This window comes from Triticum aestivum, chromosome 6D (genome assembly GCF_018294505.1).
Source record: "Triticum aestivum cultivar Chinese Spring chromosome 6D, IWGSC CS RefSeq v2.1, whole genome shotgun sequence".
Lineage (NCBI taxonomy): Eukaryota > Viridiplantae > Streptophyta > Magnoliopsida > Poales > Poaceae > Triticum > Triticum aestivum.
In genome coordinates, this window is record NC_057811.1 from 149,004,728 (window position 1) to 149,020,296 (window position 15,569).

General features: G+C 45.7%; 1 pseudogene; it reads right to left on the bottom strand.

The window, feature by feature from the left end:
* The window catches only part of LOC123142540 (uncharacterized), a 97,881-nt pseudogene that overhangs the window by 81,851 nt on the left and 461 nt on the right, over window positions 1-15,569 (bottom strand).

The window sequence follows — 15,569 nt, forward strand, 5'->3', positions numbered from 1 at the left end:
GTTGCCGGTTTTCTTCTAAAAAAAACCCTTCGTTTAAAAAAAACCCTAGATCGGTTTTTTTTCGGTTTTATTATTTTGCGAGCGTTCACCGAACCGTTCGTTTTAACGAACGCGTTCGTCGGTTTTTCTCTGTTAATGAACGTCCGTTCTCTAACCGTTCGTCCGTTTTTCTTTTTCGTCAGATTTTTTCTGCGATTATCTCAGATTCGATTTCTGATCGAATTTTTGATTCTGTTTAACTTCTCGCTCGTTTATCGGAATCAGGCGATTCAAGCGCCTAGTGTTTCGTCTCGAAATTCTCTTTCCGTTTAACCTACTCAAACAAGTTTTTGCTACAGTAAAATTTGACCTAGATCCAGATTAGTAAACGAAGTTTCTTTCTTTCGCCGTTTGACTTTCGTTGCTTCTTTCGAGTTGATTCTTTTTGCAAACCGGAGTTCTTAAGTTGAACTTTCTGGTTGGATCTTTCATTCGAGTTTTACCTGTGCATTAGATGAGTACTGATTGTATGCTTGTTTGTTTGCGATAGAGTACCCGGAGTGTGCCGCTTGTTACTTCGAATCGCTAGGTTTCGCGGATCATCAGCAAGGTAAGTAACACTTTGATCATATACCTTCCATACCCAGTTTTATTGCATTAGATCTATTCCTCAAACATTGCATGACTAGGATCTAATTAAATTGTGGGTATTGGGAAGTAGTTGAGGTAGAACCTATTACCTGTTTTATTATCAAACCCTTGGGAGTTACTTCTACGTTTGCTATTATTATTGCCATGCTATGCTCGTAGACGTGGATTGGGTTTGAGAGATTTCCATGACAGATGTGAGATTGTTAATTAATGGTTTACTTAAGGTGGCAACTAAAACTCACATCTGGGTGGATTGAGGTACCTGGGTATTCCAGGATTCCCTGTTTTTCTTTTGGACCGCCACCCAGGTTCAAAGGGATCATGAGATTATTCATGCTAGAAACTTCCGTGTGCAGCCGCAAGCTATTATGAGCTCTAGCATAGTTGACTAAGTTGTGTGAACTCTTACAGTGGTAGACTAGCAGATGTAGGGGAAAGTAGGTGTAACTGTCTACCCATACGTAAGGTGCAAACACTTCTGAAAGACTGTGTCTCGGTCATCCGTTTCTCAAACATCATGTAGTGCGAGAATCAAGCGCAGGCGATCGAGTCTTGTGGGGAAAAGTGCGCAAACCTCTGCAGAGTGTACAAACTAATCATGGTTAGCCGTGTCCCCGGTTATGGACAACTTGAGTATCTAGTACTTGGATTATCATGTGAATCTCATCACTATGTTACTATTAATTTATTTTGTTGGGTTATTGATGACATTTAATTGGGATTGAGATGCTGTCAACCATCTCAATGTTTCACAACCACCATGATAGTTAAATAAAATTTATTCCTTTGAGGTAGGATAAAATTGGCTTTTCGCAAAATTGTAACCATAGAGCTTTCCACCAGCCATATATGCATATAGTATAGCATTGTTATCGTTCATTATTCTCTATGTGTTACATTGCCAGCATATTCTATGTGCTGACCCGTTTTCGGGCTGCAACGTTTCATGTTGCAGACTTTTCAGACGACGAGTAAGGTGCCTTAGGTCGTGGTCTTATACTCAGTGATGCCGCTGGAGTTGATGGACTCACTTATCTTCCAAGTCTTCCGCTGTTATCGTTATTAGATGGCCTTAAGCCATGTTTATCATACTTGATCTCTTCGGAGATATTCGATGTAATAAGTGTGTGATTGCTACTCTGTTATAAATCCTCCGTTTGTACTGTGCGTGTCAGCATTACTGATCCAGGGATGACACTAGTGCACAGCAGCACAGACCATTTGAGGTCTGGTCGCTACAAGGAAGCTTGCATTGATGGAGTGTACTCTTCTCCTTGTGCTTCCTTTTTGTTTATGGCAACTTGTTTTGGATATGTATGTATATATGGATATGTTGTTGGAAACTTGTTTTGGATATGTATGTATATATGGATATGTTGTTGGAAACTTGTTTTGGATATGTATGTATATATGGATATGTTGTTGGAAACTTCTTGTTGAAAATCATTGTATGTTGGATATGTTGTTGGAAACTTGTATGTTTTTTATGTTGTTGGAAACTTATTGTTGGTATGCTTGTTGAAATTATTTTCAAATGTGTGTGTATATATATGTGAAATTCTGTCATATTGAATGAATTTAAGAAAAAAATAGGGGCTATACAGGCACTTTGCCATCAGCCAGTAGACGGCAAAGCTGCCACGTGGCAGCTACCTGTGCAACCTGGGGGCACTGGGCTGGCCTATATGGTTGCTTTGCCGTCTGCTGGCAGATGGCAAAGAACTTTGAATCTTTGCCATCTGCCAGCAGACGGCAAAGCATGTCGTTAACCCCTTTACAGCCCTAAGCTGCCACATGTGCCGTCCAGGTCTCTTTGCCATCCGCCAGCAGACGGCAAAGAGCCCTTTGCCGTAGCTTATTCACCCGGACCTATTGCTGTCTGCTGGCGGACGGCAAAGTGCCCGATTCCTATAGTGCCCCAGGTGCTGCTCTGGCCCATTTGTGGTCTTCTGGTCCATAAAAAATCCACAAAAAGTTTCACGGTGTTTGGACTCCGTTTGATATTGATTTCCTGCGATGTAAAAAAAGGCAAAAAACAGCAATTGGCACTAGGCACTGGGTCAATAGGTTAGTCCCAAAAAATGATATAAAGTTGCTATAAAATGATTGTAAAACATCCAAGAATGATAATATAACAGCATGAATACTTCAGAAATTATAGATACGTTGGAGACGTATCACACATGGAACAGGTCATGCTTCCCTGCCATCAACGTCTAATTAACCTGTCAGCAGTGAGGACTCTCTCGTGCGATAGTAGCCAACAGAAAAAATTGACCTTGTTCTCGGCCAAAGCCCTCCGCAAAGTTTGAGGGCATGTGCGTGAGAATGAACAGGAAAACATGCCCCTATACTCCAAGCATGCTGAGTACACCCCATCCACCATCCAACGCCAAGAGACAGAATCTTGGCCCGTGTTGGGGATTTGAACCTCCCCGATCAGCATCCATAGATTAACAAACTCATGCACAAGCTCAATGCAATTGACTGGGCGAAGAGAGGTGATCCATCTATTTCCCAACAACGCTGAGCAAATGCTGATTTTCTTCCTTGCGACTTAACTAAAAAGGCCCGGTGTGATCTCCTGCAGATCCTAACCCTGCAGCCACCTAGAGCACCAGAAAATGGAAGTCTTGCCATCACCCAAAGTGATCACCGTGGAAGCTACGAAAAGAGATTGCTCGCTAGCTGAAAGAGGTAAGGCCAATCCATGCCAAGGCTTGGAGTGATTCGTCCACTTAAGCCAGAGCCACTTTAACCTGAGCGACAAGCTGAACATCTTGATGTTCTTAATCCCAAGGCCACCGAGAGACTTGGGGCGGTAACCCCGCCTCCAATTCACCTGGCAGTGGCCTCCTTTGCAATAATCCGCACCTTCCAGAGGAAGGACCAAATGATCTTGTTGATCCTGGGAATAAGCCACTTTGAAGGTGCAAACACCAAGAGAAAATATACCAAGCATGGCATCAGCACCACATTGATCAATGCAAGCCGTCCAAGCCTGTAAACCAGCCTCCCTTCAAGCCAGCGGCATGAGAACCAACCATGTCCAAGATGAACTGTGTGTCAGCTAGGCATAGCCGGTGAAGATGCAGTGGAAGGCCCAGGTATTTGCTGGGGAAGGACATTAGCTTCTCGGCCAACAAGCCAAGCAACGCCTCAAGATCGACCTCGTGACAAGCAATAGGAAAAATCTTAGTTTTTGAGGTGTTGGCGATCAGCCCCATGGCATTCCCAAAGACCTATAGTATCGCCTGGGCGACAAACAATTCATGTTGCACCGGCTTGATGAAAACTGCCGCGTCATCGGTGCATAAGGATACCCGTAGCTTGCTGTAGAGGACGTTATTGGAGATAGAATGCCGACACCAGTTGCCCGATCGAAGAGGTGCTATAAAGGATCAATCTCGATGATGAATAGCATTGGAGAGAGCGGGTCTCCCTGTGTGAGTCCTTTCCGATGCCAAAACCTATTTTCGGTCTTAGCATTGAAGATCACATGGGAAGAAAAGAAAGACCACATGGAAATCAATTCCCGCCAATGCGGCCCAAAACCTAAAACCTGAAGCAACTCTAGAATGTAGCCCCACTTGACAGAATCAAAAGCCTTTCTTGAACTTCTTCTTGGGCGGATAAGACCAATCAAAGTTCTGCTGGAATTCCATCTCTACAAGTTCTTCCACTAGTACAGCGAGGTGCTATACAAACGGTTTTTAACCCCTTTCCGCGACGGCGTTCGGAACCGTCGGCATGTGAGTGACTGCGATAGGGGGGTCCTTCCCACACGACCCAGAAACCGTCGGGGATAGGGAGCCTCGATGCATATAAAGTACTCCCTACTCGTTTGTGCTCGGATGCCATCAGAGTAAGTATTCTCTGGTGCTACGTTTATGATGCACGACCCATCACAAATAGTTCATGATTATAGAAGTAGACAATCACACACATTTACTTTTCCTCGTCAGTGTGCGATTTGATGCAAGAGCGCACACAGTTGACGCTATAAAACTATAAGCGAAGCTTGAATACATCCCACATGATTCATCCGTCGTACCCGCGTCAGATGATCGACCTATCGCAGATGTTCTTCTATGACCAAACGTTTGCGATGTGCACAACATCACAAACAGCCCATAATTGCGAAGCTTGTGTGATAAGGTGACTACCGCAAACATTTAATAAGAAAGAACTGTGTGCGATGCTGTTGTTAATCGCACACGTATTTTCTTGGCTGGTCGTGTGTGCAGTAGAGATTGATCACACACGTAGTTAGGGGTGGGCATAAAAACCGAGGACCGAAGCCGAGAAAACTGAGCACCGAAGCTTCGGTTGTTTGTTCGGTTGGCAAACTACAGAAACCGAAATTGTTTCGTTGAACTCGGTACTTCGCGTCTATTGACCGAACCCCCGAATTAACCGAGATGGTGTACCGTATTAAAGCCTAGCACACAAAGTCCAATAGCCCATCAATGTTAATGCCATCCAATAAACACACACGTTTTCCCTGGCCTTTTCTCAGCCACAAACACCCGCAGGCCCTCGTCTTATCCTAGCATTCTCTAGAGGGTTCCAAACACACAGGTTACACAGCGCCGCCGCCCTCCATCTCGATCCCCATCTTGTAATACCAGCAGGGGCCGGCTGCGCGCCTGTCCTGCGCGGTGGCAGCAGGCGGCGCCCATGGCTCCCGCGCAGCGGCGGCCGCGGCGCTATCTCTCCCACGCGGTCTTGGGCTCATAGCATCACTCCTTCACAGCCGGCTATCCACTTCTGATGATAGGTGTTTCCTCGTAGCATTCCTCTCATGCAATGTATGTTACACATGTTCCGATTGATTCATTTTTGGTTGTTCATATTTTCTTGGCCAAGATTTGATTCCCGATTTCCTCCTCGCTAGCTAATATCGGGTTATTCGGTTGTAACCGAGAACCGAACCGAATTCTCAGAGGACCGAAGCCTCGGTCACTGATTTCTTTGAAGACCGATCGGTCAGCTAAATAAGAAAACCGAATTTGAAAATAAACTGAGGCACCGAACCGAAGTGCTCGGTCTAACCGAATGCCCAGTCCTACACGTAGTGGATCCTAGAAACGTGTCTGATCTCCACGTCTATCACAGACGTTTCGCTTTCCCAAACTGTGTGCAGTGTTATCCCTAATTAATCCCCAATTAATATCTAATTAATCCCTAATTTAAAAATCACATGTTTTAAATTTAAAAGTAGGCAATCACTTATTTTATATCCAACCATGTTTATTACAAATATAGGTTCAACCACGAATGCATAATTCGATGCACAGGTACATATACCGAAGAACTACAGAAGCACCAAGTAAAGAATGATGAACCACAGTTGTACTAAAGACTGTAAAGAGAGAGGCGGAAGGCATTCTGGTTGCTGGAGAAGGTGAAATGGAATGCCCATATTGTGCCGTCCTCCATGCGTAATGCGCGCATGACTCTAGGCCAACCCCTTGTGATAGCTGCCCATCCATCCTTCACTCTCTTGATTAGGACTTCTCGATGCTCATTGTAGTCTGGATGAAATACTTTAACCTTCATTGCGTGTCCACCAATTATGTACTTTGCGAGGTAATCTTGAGTGAACTGCTTCGGGAACCACTGCGAACGAAAAAGATTCAGACATTGTTGTCTAACAACTCATTATGGGCAGTAAAAAGAGAAGGGTGCAGAGTTTGTAGTTACCATCCTACAGCTCACTGTTGTGTTGGATAGAGCATAAACAAATAATTTTCTTGCCACCATTCGTATCTTTTTGCTAATAATCCTTCGCAGTTTCCTCACTTGATGCGTGTTCATGAATATCTCATTACCCCATACGCAAAAAGGGTCGATGCGTGGATTCTTGCCAAGGGCATATGTACCTAAGAGCAACAAGTCAATATTAGAAGCTAACAAGTGTCAAGGCCTGGATCTATATGCACTACATTATGGAACGACAAGGGGAGTACGAGCCGAGGGATGAAACTAACCTCAGCGGAAAATGGTGGCCGCTCCTGTTGTTGTCCTGCATAAGTAGTGGAAAGGCATGAGAAGTACAACAACCTTAACATCAAACAAATATAGAAAAGGTAAAAAACATCATCTCCAAATGATAGCTTGAATGTGTTGGTTTCAGCATGCTGTTAAAGCAGATATAAAATGAAAGGCAATGTTATCGACAATAGGCTTAACATCCATCAAATGTTGCAATTCAAACTGGTATTGTTGAAAATGAATAGAACCCAGGTAATGCTTAAACATCACACTGGATAAATGTGTAAAACTGAAATAAAGGGCATGTGTTAACTACACCAGGCATAACTAGAACCAAATATAGCCGTTCAAACTGGTATTGATGCAGTCGAGCGGCACAGTTCCGATTTGCACATAATGAATATCACATTGTGAATGACTGAAATAAGCAAGGCATAAATGATCAGTATAACAACCAACTATAGCCATTGAAAACTGGACAGAGTCTCACCGCAACCAACCTAACAAGCAAATACAGATAAATAGGGCATATGCTTGAAAACTGGACAAATGCTCAGTGTAACCAACCTAACAAGCAAATACAAATAAACAAGGCATTTGCTTGAAAACTGGACAAATGCTCACTGCAACCAACCTAAGAACCAAATACATATAAACAAGGCATCTGCTCGATAACTGGAAAAATCCTCACTGCAACCAACCTAACAACTAAATACAGATAAACAAGGCATCTACTCACTATAAACAACCAAATATAGCCATTCGTGAAACTGAAGTGGACAATTCATACTTAAACATCACATAGCCCTATTGAACAATACATTTTTGCATAACTGAAATAATTAAACACGACACAGTTAAAGCACCGCACGACAAATGCTACTACAACAAAGGGTACGGGTTGGCAAGCTAGAAAAGGTAAGATTTGCTGATAGGATGTTGCCTCACATGTCATGGACAGGATCCTTCCAGTTGGAAGAGCACAGACCCGTGGTGCGCTCTCTGATGTCACAGATGGGTTGTTTCACCTTGGAAGAACCTTTGTGGGTGCCCTCCTCGTGGTCGTGGTCGTGGTCGATGAGATCTGACTTGGCAATTGAGGATCCCAAGCCGCCGCCGTAGAACATGTCCTTCAGAAATGACAAAATGGGCTCGATGGCGTACAAGGATCGCAAATCCTTGACCGCTTGGCAGAGGAGATCAGTGGCAGGGCCGTCGAATAGATCGACGGCAGTTGAACCAGAGGGGTTGGGGATGGACCACTTAACCTGTGACATGGCCCACATGAAGCCATCGTTGTCGACGAGCTTGATGTCGTAGCCAGCTTTCCCGAGATATAGTAATACGCTAGCCCGCTAACATGAAGCCTTCGGCATGGCAATGCAGTCAACATCTTTGCTGGCTTTCGCGGCGATGTGTTGCTCCGGGATCGACAGGTCGGGGCGAACGGCGGCCACCTCGCCAACGTCCACCGGAGAGGCCTTGATAAACCTCTTCTTGGCCGAACGCTCGTCGGGCTCCCCGAGATACGTGGTCGAGCTTAGGCTGCGACATTCTGGAGCAAGGGATATGGATCTGGTGGGGAGGGACACCGCAGGCCTCATCTAAAAACTCAGGGGAGTGGGGCGACGGTATGGGAACCGCTGGGTAACCTGAACTTTATTATCTAAGCTAGGAGGAACGTGCAGATCGGTAGGGGTTGGCGGTGGCACCAGCAGCGGCGAGCTAGGGTTTGAGGGGGGAGGGGGCCGGATGGGGGACTGTGAAGGGGGGTGGTGTTTGAGGATACGCCGCGGCTACTGAAAATTTTAGTAATGGTGGGTGGAGATGGTGGTGGATAATGGAGGGCGACCATTCAAATTCCTCGGCTACTGCAATTTTACTATAAGGACGGTGCTGGAGGAGTGTGGGCGACGGTTGAAGTACGACGACTACTAAAATTTGGGTAAAGGAATTGATGCGGGGTGGGAGTACCCAAGATCGCGCACAACCCAATAAGAATATGCGTGTATGATAATAAGGAAAAGTGGCGGAACCGCCGATTTTTGCAACGCTCAAGGCGGGTAGTTTGTTTCTAGATTTATAGCTAGCTGGTCTATTGCACACGGTTCGTCCTAATTTCTAAATAAACTACCCGCCTTTAGCTTGCGCAGGTGGTGATTTTACAGCGCACTTGCATCACACATGGTTAAGCCAGTACCTCCACCCTTCGCTCACGCTTGCGCAGTCGTGGTGATTTTACAGCGCACTTGCATCGCACACGGTTGAGCCAGTACCTCCACCTTTGCTCACGCTTGCGCAGTCGTGGTGATTCACATCACACTTGCATCACACATGGTTAAGACATTATACCCATGTCCGTTGAGCGTCATCAGAGTCTTTGCAGCAAAAGAAAACGTTAGAGAGGGTCAGAAGACAGCCACACCAGCATGTGGCCCAAATATATATGAGTGAAAAGGGTTGTCTGTATTGTTCAAAATTCCAATGCACAACTTTGACCACGAGGGCCCACAGTTGGGCGCGTCGTCGAAGATCGATGAGAGGGGCCAGAAGTCAAGAACCACCTGGAAGTGGCCAAATATATGTAGGAATATTGGGTGTGATGTTTAAAACTTTAAATACACAATGCACAACTTTGGTGGCACCTGCCTCGCAAACCCGAAAGAACCCTTCGATATATCTATAATGACATAATGTCATAGCTAGCTAGGGTACTTGACCCACCACCTCCCACTTCGTGTCAGTGGGGCAGATGCACGTAATGACACTTTGGTCATACATGCATGTCGCCATGACCTACCATAAGACAGACCAGTGAACCCATCGTTTGGTCAAACGAAAACAGTTGTTGTCGATAAACCGCTTGGGCCAATAGATTGAACCATCATAAAAATCGCATGAGAGGGACCACAAAACCAGCACCTCTTGCATGTGGCCCAGAATGATGTACGTTGGAAGGGGTGATGTGTGTTTTCAATATAGAATAATGTACAATTTAGATGTGGTGCCTACCTCTCGATACAGACAACAACCATGAAGGCCAGGTAGTTAAGGACAAGATACGCAGGGTACGGTGTAGGTCAAACCCAGCAATCCGAGCATGTGGGAGGGAATCCTGACAACGCATGAGCTCGAGCTTTGGTTGAACGACATGTGACGGTGACCGACCCTAACACGAACTAGCTATGAGGAATCCATTCATGGCCAATACACACCCCTTGTTATCGGTCAACATGATGATATATATACACTCGGGGAGCCCACAGATATGCGTGTCGTCACAAAAAACCGCACAAGGGAGACATGGTCGATCTGAAGACCCCGTATACACTGGATGCGACCTGAAAATATGTATGGGTACGGTGGTGCGTGATGTGTTTAAATCCCGAATGCACAACTTAGATGGGCCATCAACTACATTACAAAACGAACACCGTACCCAACCCCAAGCCTGGTTCAATACGTACGATGTCGGTTTCCCAACTTTGAGGCAGCGGGGGGGGGGGGTGTCGTCCAACGCATGCGCTCAAACTTTATTTGGTCTAGCCTGGCACACATAGCAATAGGAAACCATCATGGTCAAACCCTTCTCATTGTTGGGTCAAAGGGATAGATTGTGTGGGGCCCCCTCATTATCGGTGAAGGATAATATATATACCTCGGGGAGCCCACAGATATGTGGAGCGTCTATAAACCGCACAAGGGAGACATGCTCGATCAGAACACCCTGCCACCTATACCCTGCATGTGACCTGAAAAAGGTTTATATAATCGCCATGACAGGTCACTATAGAGTCAATCATTCTTGAACTTTTAGAGCAAAAAATAACCAATAAAAACATAGTCTACAAATTAGCAAAACAAGGATCCCAAGGTTTATATAATCGCCATGACAGGTCACTGTAGAGATATTTATCTCTTTATCTCTATAATGACCGTGTCATAGCATTTAAATGAAGCTTGAGATATGCAACTTCCCACCGGGTCACCCATCCTTGGACTACTCCAGCCCGAGCATGCTTAACTTCTGCATTCTATTCAACTAGGCTAGCCGATGGGAAGCCGCACCTTGTTGATAGGAATTGCCTCCTTGCCTTTAAGGTGTTTCACGCTGGTCACCCTATGGGACCTACTCCCTCCTATCACACACATTTGTGCTTTTAGAAACTGTGTGCGATATTTACATGGCCGGTGTGTTGCCGCCTAGCCTTCAATGAGCACTGACACTGGTAGCGGGAAAACAATGGGAGAAGAGGCGGGAAACCGATGAGAGGAGTGCCGAGAAACGATAGCCTGTTTGGATATATAACAACATTAACATAGAAAACTTAGTAGAGAAGGAAATGTGAGCTACCACGACACATGCGCACAGTGCTTACCCATATAATGCATGTGCTGTGAAAAGGGCTGAGGATTGCCGTTCGATCTGGGAGCATCCAACGGTGCAGACGTACGATCCGTGGGGTTTGGGTTCTGGCCAATCAGAACGCATGACTCAGATCGCGTGCGCAGCAGGGGGAGGGGGGCATCGGCCACGGTTTGATAGGCACACAACTTTCATGAGTGAACCATGTGCTATTTGAAAACATTTCGTGAGAAGAATCTCGGTTTTTAAATCCCCGTAAATCCAAAACTCACCCGAAAATCGTGAAACTTGGCATGGTGTCACGACATGGCACATATATGTCGAGGAATTTTTTTGTCCATTTTGGCGCAAGTTTTATTACAAGCCTCTTACAAACCGGAGCTTCTCTCAAAGAAGCCTCGTGGTTCCGACAGGGAAACGTGTCCCCCTTGTGGGCAAAATGATAATCACTGCCTCTTTTCGCCTTCTATTTTCTTCTACGGGCAACATGGAACGATAGGATATCCGTGCTGAAATTTAAACTTATTCGGGGTTCGTTTGGCCTTTTTATACACTAATTGAGTTTCCTAGGCATTTAATGTCCATAATTCAAATCTGAACTACAAATACATGCTCCAGTTCACCAAAATGGCTAGAAAAATTATACATGTGTCCTTGGGTGCATGTTTAGGTCCCATGTCGGGAATGGGAATGAATTACAACCGTATCGGCATCCTGGCTCGTCCTCAAACATTTGTAATACCGGTTTTTAAATCCCCATAAATCCAAAACTCACCAAAAAGTCATGAAAGTTGGCATGGTGTCACGTCATGGCACATATATGTCGTGGTAAAAACATTGTCCAATTTGGGCCAAGCTTTATTACAAACCTCTTACAAACCGGAGCTTCTCTCAAAGAAGCCTCATGGTTCCGATAGTGAAACGTGTTCCCCTTGTGGGCGAAACATAATGACTAGCTCTTTTCGCCTTGTGTTTTCTTCTACGGGCAACATGGAACGACAAGATATCCGTGCTGAAATTTAAACTTATTCAGGGTTCGTTTGGTCTTTTTATACACTAATTGAGTTTCCTAGGCATTTAATGTCCATAATTCAAATCTGAACTACAAATACATGCTCCAGTTCACCAAAATGGCTAGAAAAATTATACATATGTACTTGGGTGCATGTTTAGGTCCCATGTCTGAAATGTGAATGAATTAAAACCGTACCGGCGTCCTGGCTTGTCCTCAAACATTTGGAATCTTGGTTTTAAATCCCCATAAATCCAAAGCTCACCAGAAAGTCATCAAAGGTGGCATGGTGTCACATCATGGCACATATATGTCGTGGTAAAAACATTGTCCAATTTGGGCCAAGCTTTATTACAAACCTCTTACAAATCGGAGCCTGTCGCAAGAACCCTCGTGGTTTCGATAGGGAACCGTGTCCCCTTGTGGGCGAATTGATAATCGCTCCCTCTTCTAGCCTTGTATTTTGTTCTACACGCAACACGGAACAACGGGAGATTCGTGCTGAACTTTGAAATTATTCAGGGTTTGTTTGACCTTTTTTATTCATTAATTGAGTTTTCTAGGCATTTAATGTCCATAATTCAAATCCGAACTACAAATACATGCTCCAGTGCACCAAAATGGCTAGAAAAACATACATGTGTCCTTGGGATGCATGTTTAGGTCCCATGGAACAAATGGGAATGAATTCAACCGTCTCGATGTCCTGGCTTGGCCACAGACATTGCGAATCTCGGTTTTTAAATCTCTGTAAATCCAAAACTCACCAGGAAATCATGAAACTTGGCATGGTGTCACTACATGGCACATATATGTCATGGTAAAATAATTGTCCAATTTGGGCCAAGCTATATTACAAGCCTCTTACAAACTTAAGCTTCTTGCAACCCTCGTGGTTCCGGTAGGGAAACATGCCCCTCTTGTGGGCGAAATGATAATCGCTGCCACTTCTCGCCTTGAACTTTGTTTTCTACACACAACATAAAATAACAGGAGTGTCGTGCTGAAATTTGTAATTGTTCAGGGTTCGTTTGGCCATTGTATATATTAATTAAGTTTTCTAGGCATTTAATGTAGTCCATAATTAGAATTTGAACTACAAGCACATGCTCCAGTGTGGCAAAATGGGTGGGAAATCGTACATGTGTCATTGGGTGCATGTTTAGGTCTCATTCAAGGAATGGGAATGAATTACAGACTTCTTGTCGTCCTGAAACATTGAAAATCTCGGTTTTTAAATCCCAGTAAATTGAAAACTCACCCAAAAAACATGAAACTTGGCATGGTTTCATGACATGGCACATATATGTCGTGGTAAAAAAATCGTCCACTTTGAGACAAGGCGCACGTATTAATAGCCAACGAAGTCCTTTTAAAACAAATAGCTGACACGTTAATATCGCAAATGGTTGTATTATATGAACTGTGTGTTCCCGTAACCATTTAAGTGCGGCCACTACCTCTGCCAAAATTTAACCATACTCGGTGGCATGCGTGCAGCTGTTTGATTAGACGGGACGAGCGCGAGAAGTCCGTCGTGCAGGCTCGACGGGACGCGTGCGAGTAGTCCACCGCGCAGGCTCGACGGGATGTGTGCATCCTGTCCACCTCGTAGGCTCGATGAGACACGTGCGAGCAGCAAGGCCGCCCATGCTCACCGGGAAGCAAGCTCTTTGACCTCCATCCACCAGCCACCTGCCTCACTCACAACTTCTCCATTAATGGGTTAATTAAAGCACATGGACGGAGGGTGTTTGCTTGTGATCCCATGGCAGCATTTGCTTTGTTCGTGTTTTCAACTCGTATTCCAGCCTAATTTAAATTGCCACATAGGGCAACGAATAATACGACTATAAATAAAATGGCAACGGATAATACGATGACAAATTTACAATGGCGCGGATAATAATTGTCTTACATATTTCGGATAATTTAAAATGCCACATGCGGCAAAGCCCGAAAGACACGGGGGCAAGAGAAGAAGGAAATCATAGGCAATGATCTGGGTCGCTACTGTCTCTACTCGTCGATGAATTGCCAGGCGACGACATCCTCCATCTCCTTCTTCAATTCCTCACGACTTTGCTTGAAAGCAGCCAGGGATTCCTCCACCTCCTATTCGCCGTTGATCCGGAGCTTCCTCAAGTCACCCATCAGTTCCTCAATGACCGCTGTCAGTGTCATCCCCGAGACACTACTCTGCTCATGCAGCATCTTCCAGCCGGCGGCCTCCTCCTCCTTCTCGGCGAGCGCCTTGAGGAGCTTCGCATTGTCACCCATGAGTTGCTCAATGAGGCTGGTCGCCTTGTCAACCGAGGCATCACTGATCTCGAGCAGCTTCATCAGCCATCGACCAGCTCCTGCTGCTTAATGAGGCCAGCGAGAATGTCGCCATCGCCGGCCAAGGACTTCAGCAACGCCAGCTTGTCGCGACCGCCGATGCGGCGAGTGCGCTTGTGAGAGCCCTCGCTTGCCCGTGAGAGCTCGTTCGAGGGCTCTGCGGCGCGCCGAGACATCTCCGCTGCGGCTGCCGCTTCGTGGCAGGACCTGTCTAGTGCTTCCGCGGCCTTGGTATTTGCTGCCTGGCTATATGTCCACCCGAAACTCCTCCTACCGATCATGGCGGAACGACTTGACAGGAAAGACCAGTTTTGTGGGTGATGAGGAGAGTAACTATGAAGTAATTTTTGAGTGGGTAGTTTTTATAGCTTGGTGCTAAGTGTGAACACATATTAGTTTGATAGGTGTGAACAGCTTTTCAATTACTTACTGCGTTGTAATCTGCAATGTGACGAGAAACAAGGTCAAAATTTATTGATGGTTCTGGGCCTACAAAGCCTGTTTCTGTTGTTCTGGCTCATCGCAAATAGTTCTTTTGGATCAACTGTATGCCATGCATCGGAAGCCCAAAACATGGTCCCGCATTCTCGGATGTACGTGTACGTGTCTGCCCACTATCACACACGGTCAAGATATCACCATCGTGTCCTATGGATGCGTCGTCGCGCCTCCCACAGGGTGCCAGAAGGTTGACCACGTGGTTGCTCGCCGTTGAGGCAGCCGCGGCAGGCTCTGCTTGCGTCCTCCGCGCGTTTTGCTCGCCATTGAGGCGGCCGCAGCGCGCTCCGCTCTGGCGTCCCTACACGCGCTCTGCTCGCCGTTGAGGCGAATTTACAATAGCAATGGTTAATAAGTGTCTTACATATTCAGGATAATTTAAAATGCCACATGCGGCAAGGCCCAAAACACTCATGACCTACATATGCATACAATTGTAATAAAATATAGGCTAAAAGGCTGAGCTGGCGGCCTTCTGACGACGGTCTTCTTGGACTCCATGATCAGCATAGCACCCATGCGACCGTTCATTCCAAGTGTCCTGACCCGCCTCCACCTACGGAGCTGCTAGTGCTGGGAGGCTCTTGGGGCTGCTGGGCCTCTTCCAGAAGAGCCTATCAGCGTGCAATCGCGTGCATGATATCTCCGCGGAACCGCTCCATTTCCATGTCTCTGGCCTGGTAGCAAATTCCGTCCATCACCTGCATCCTCAAGATATCACATTAG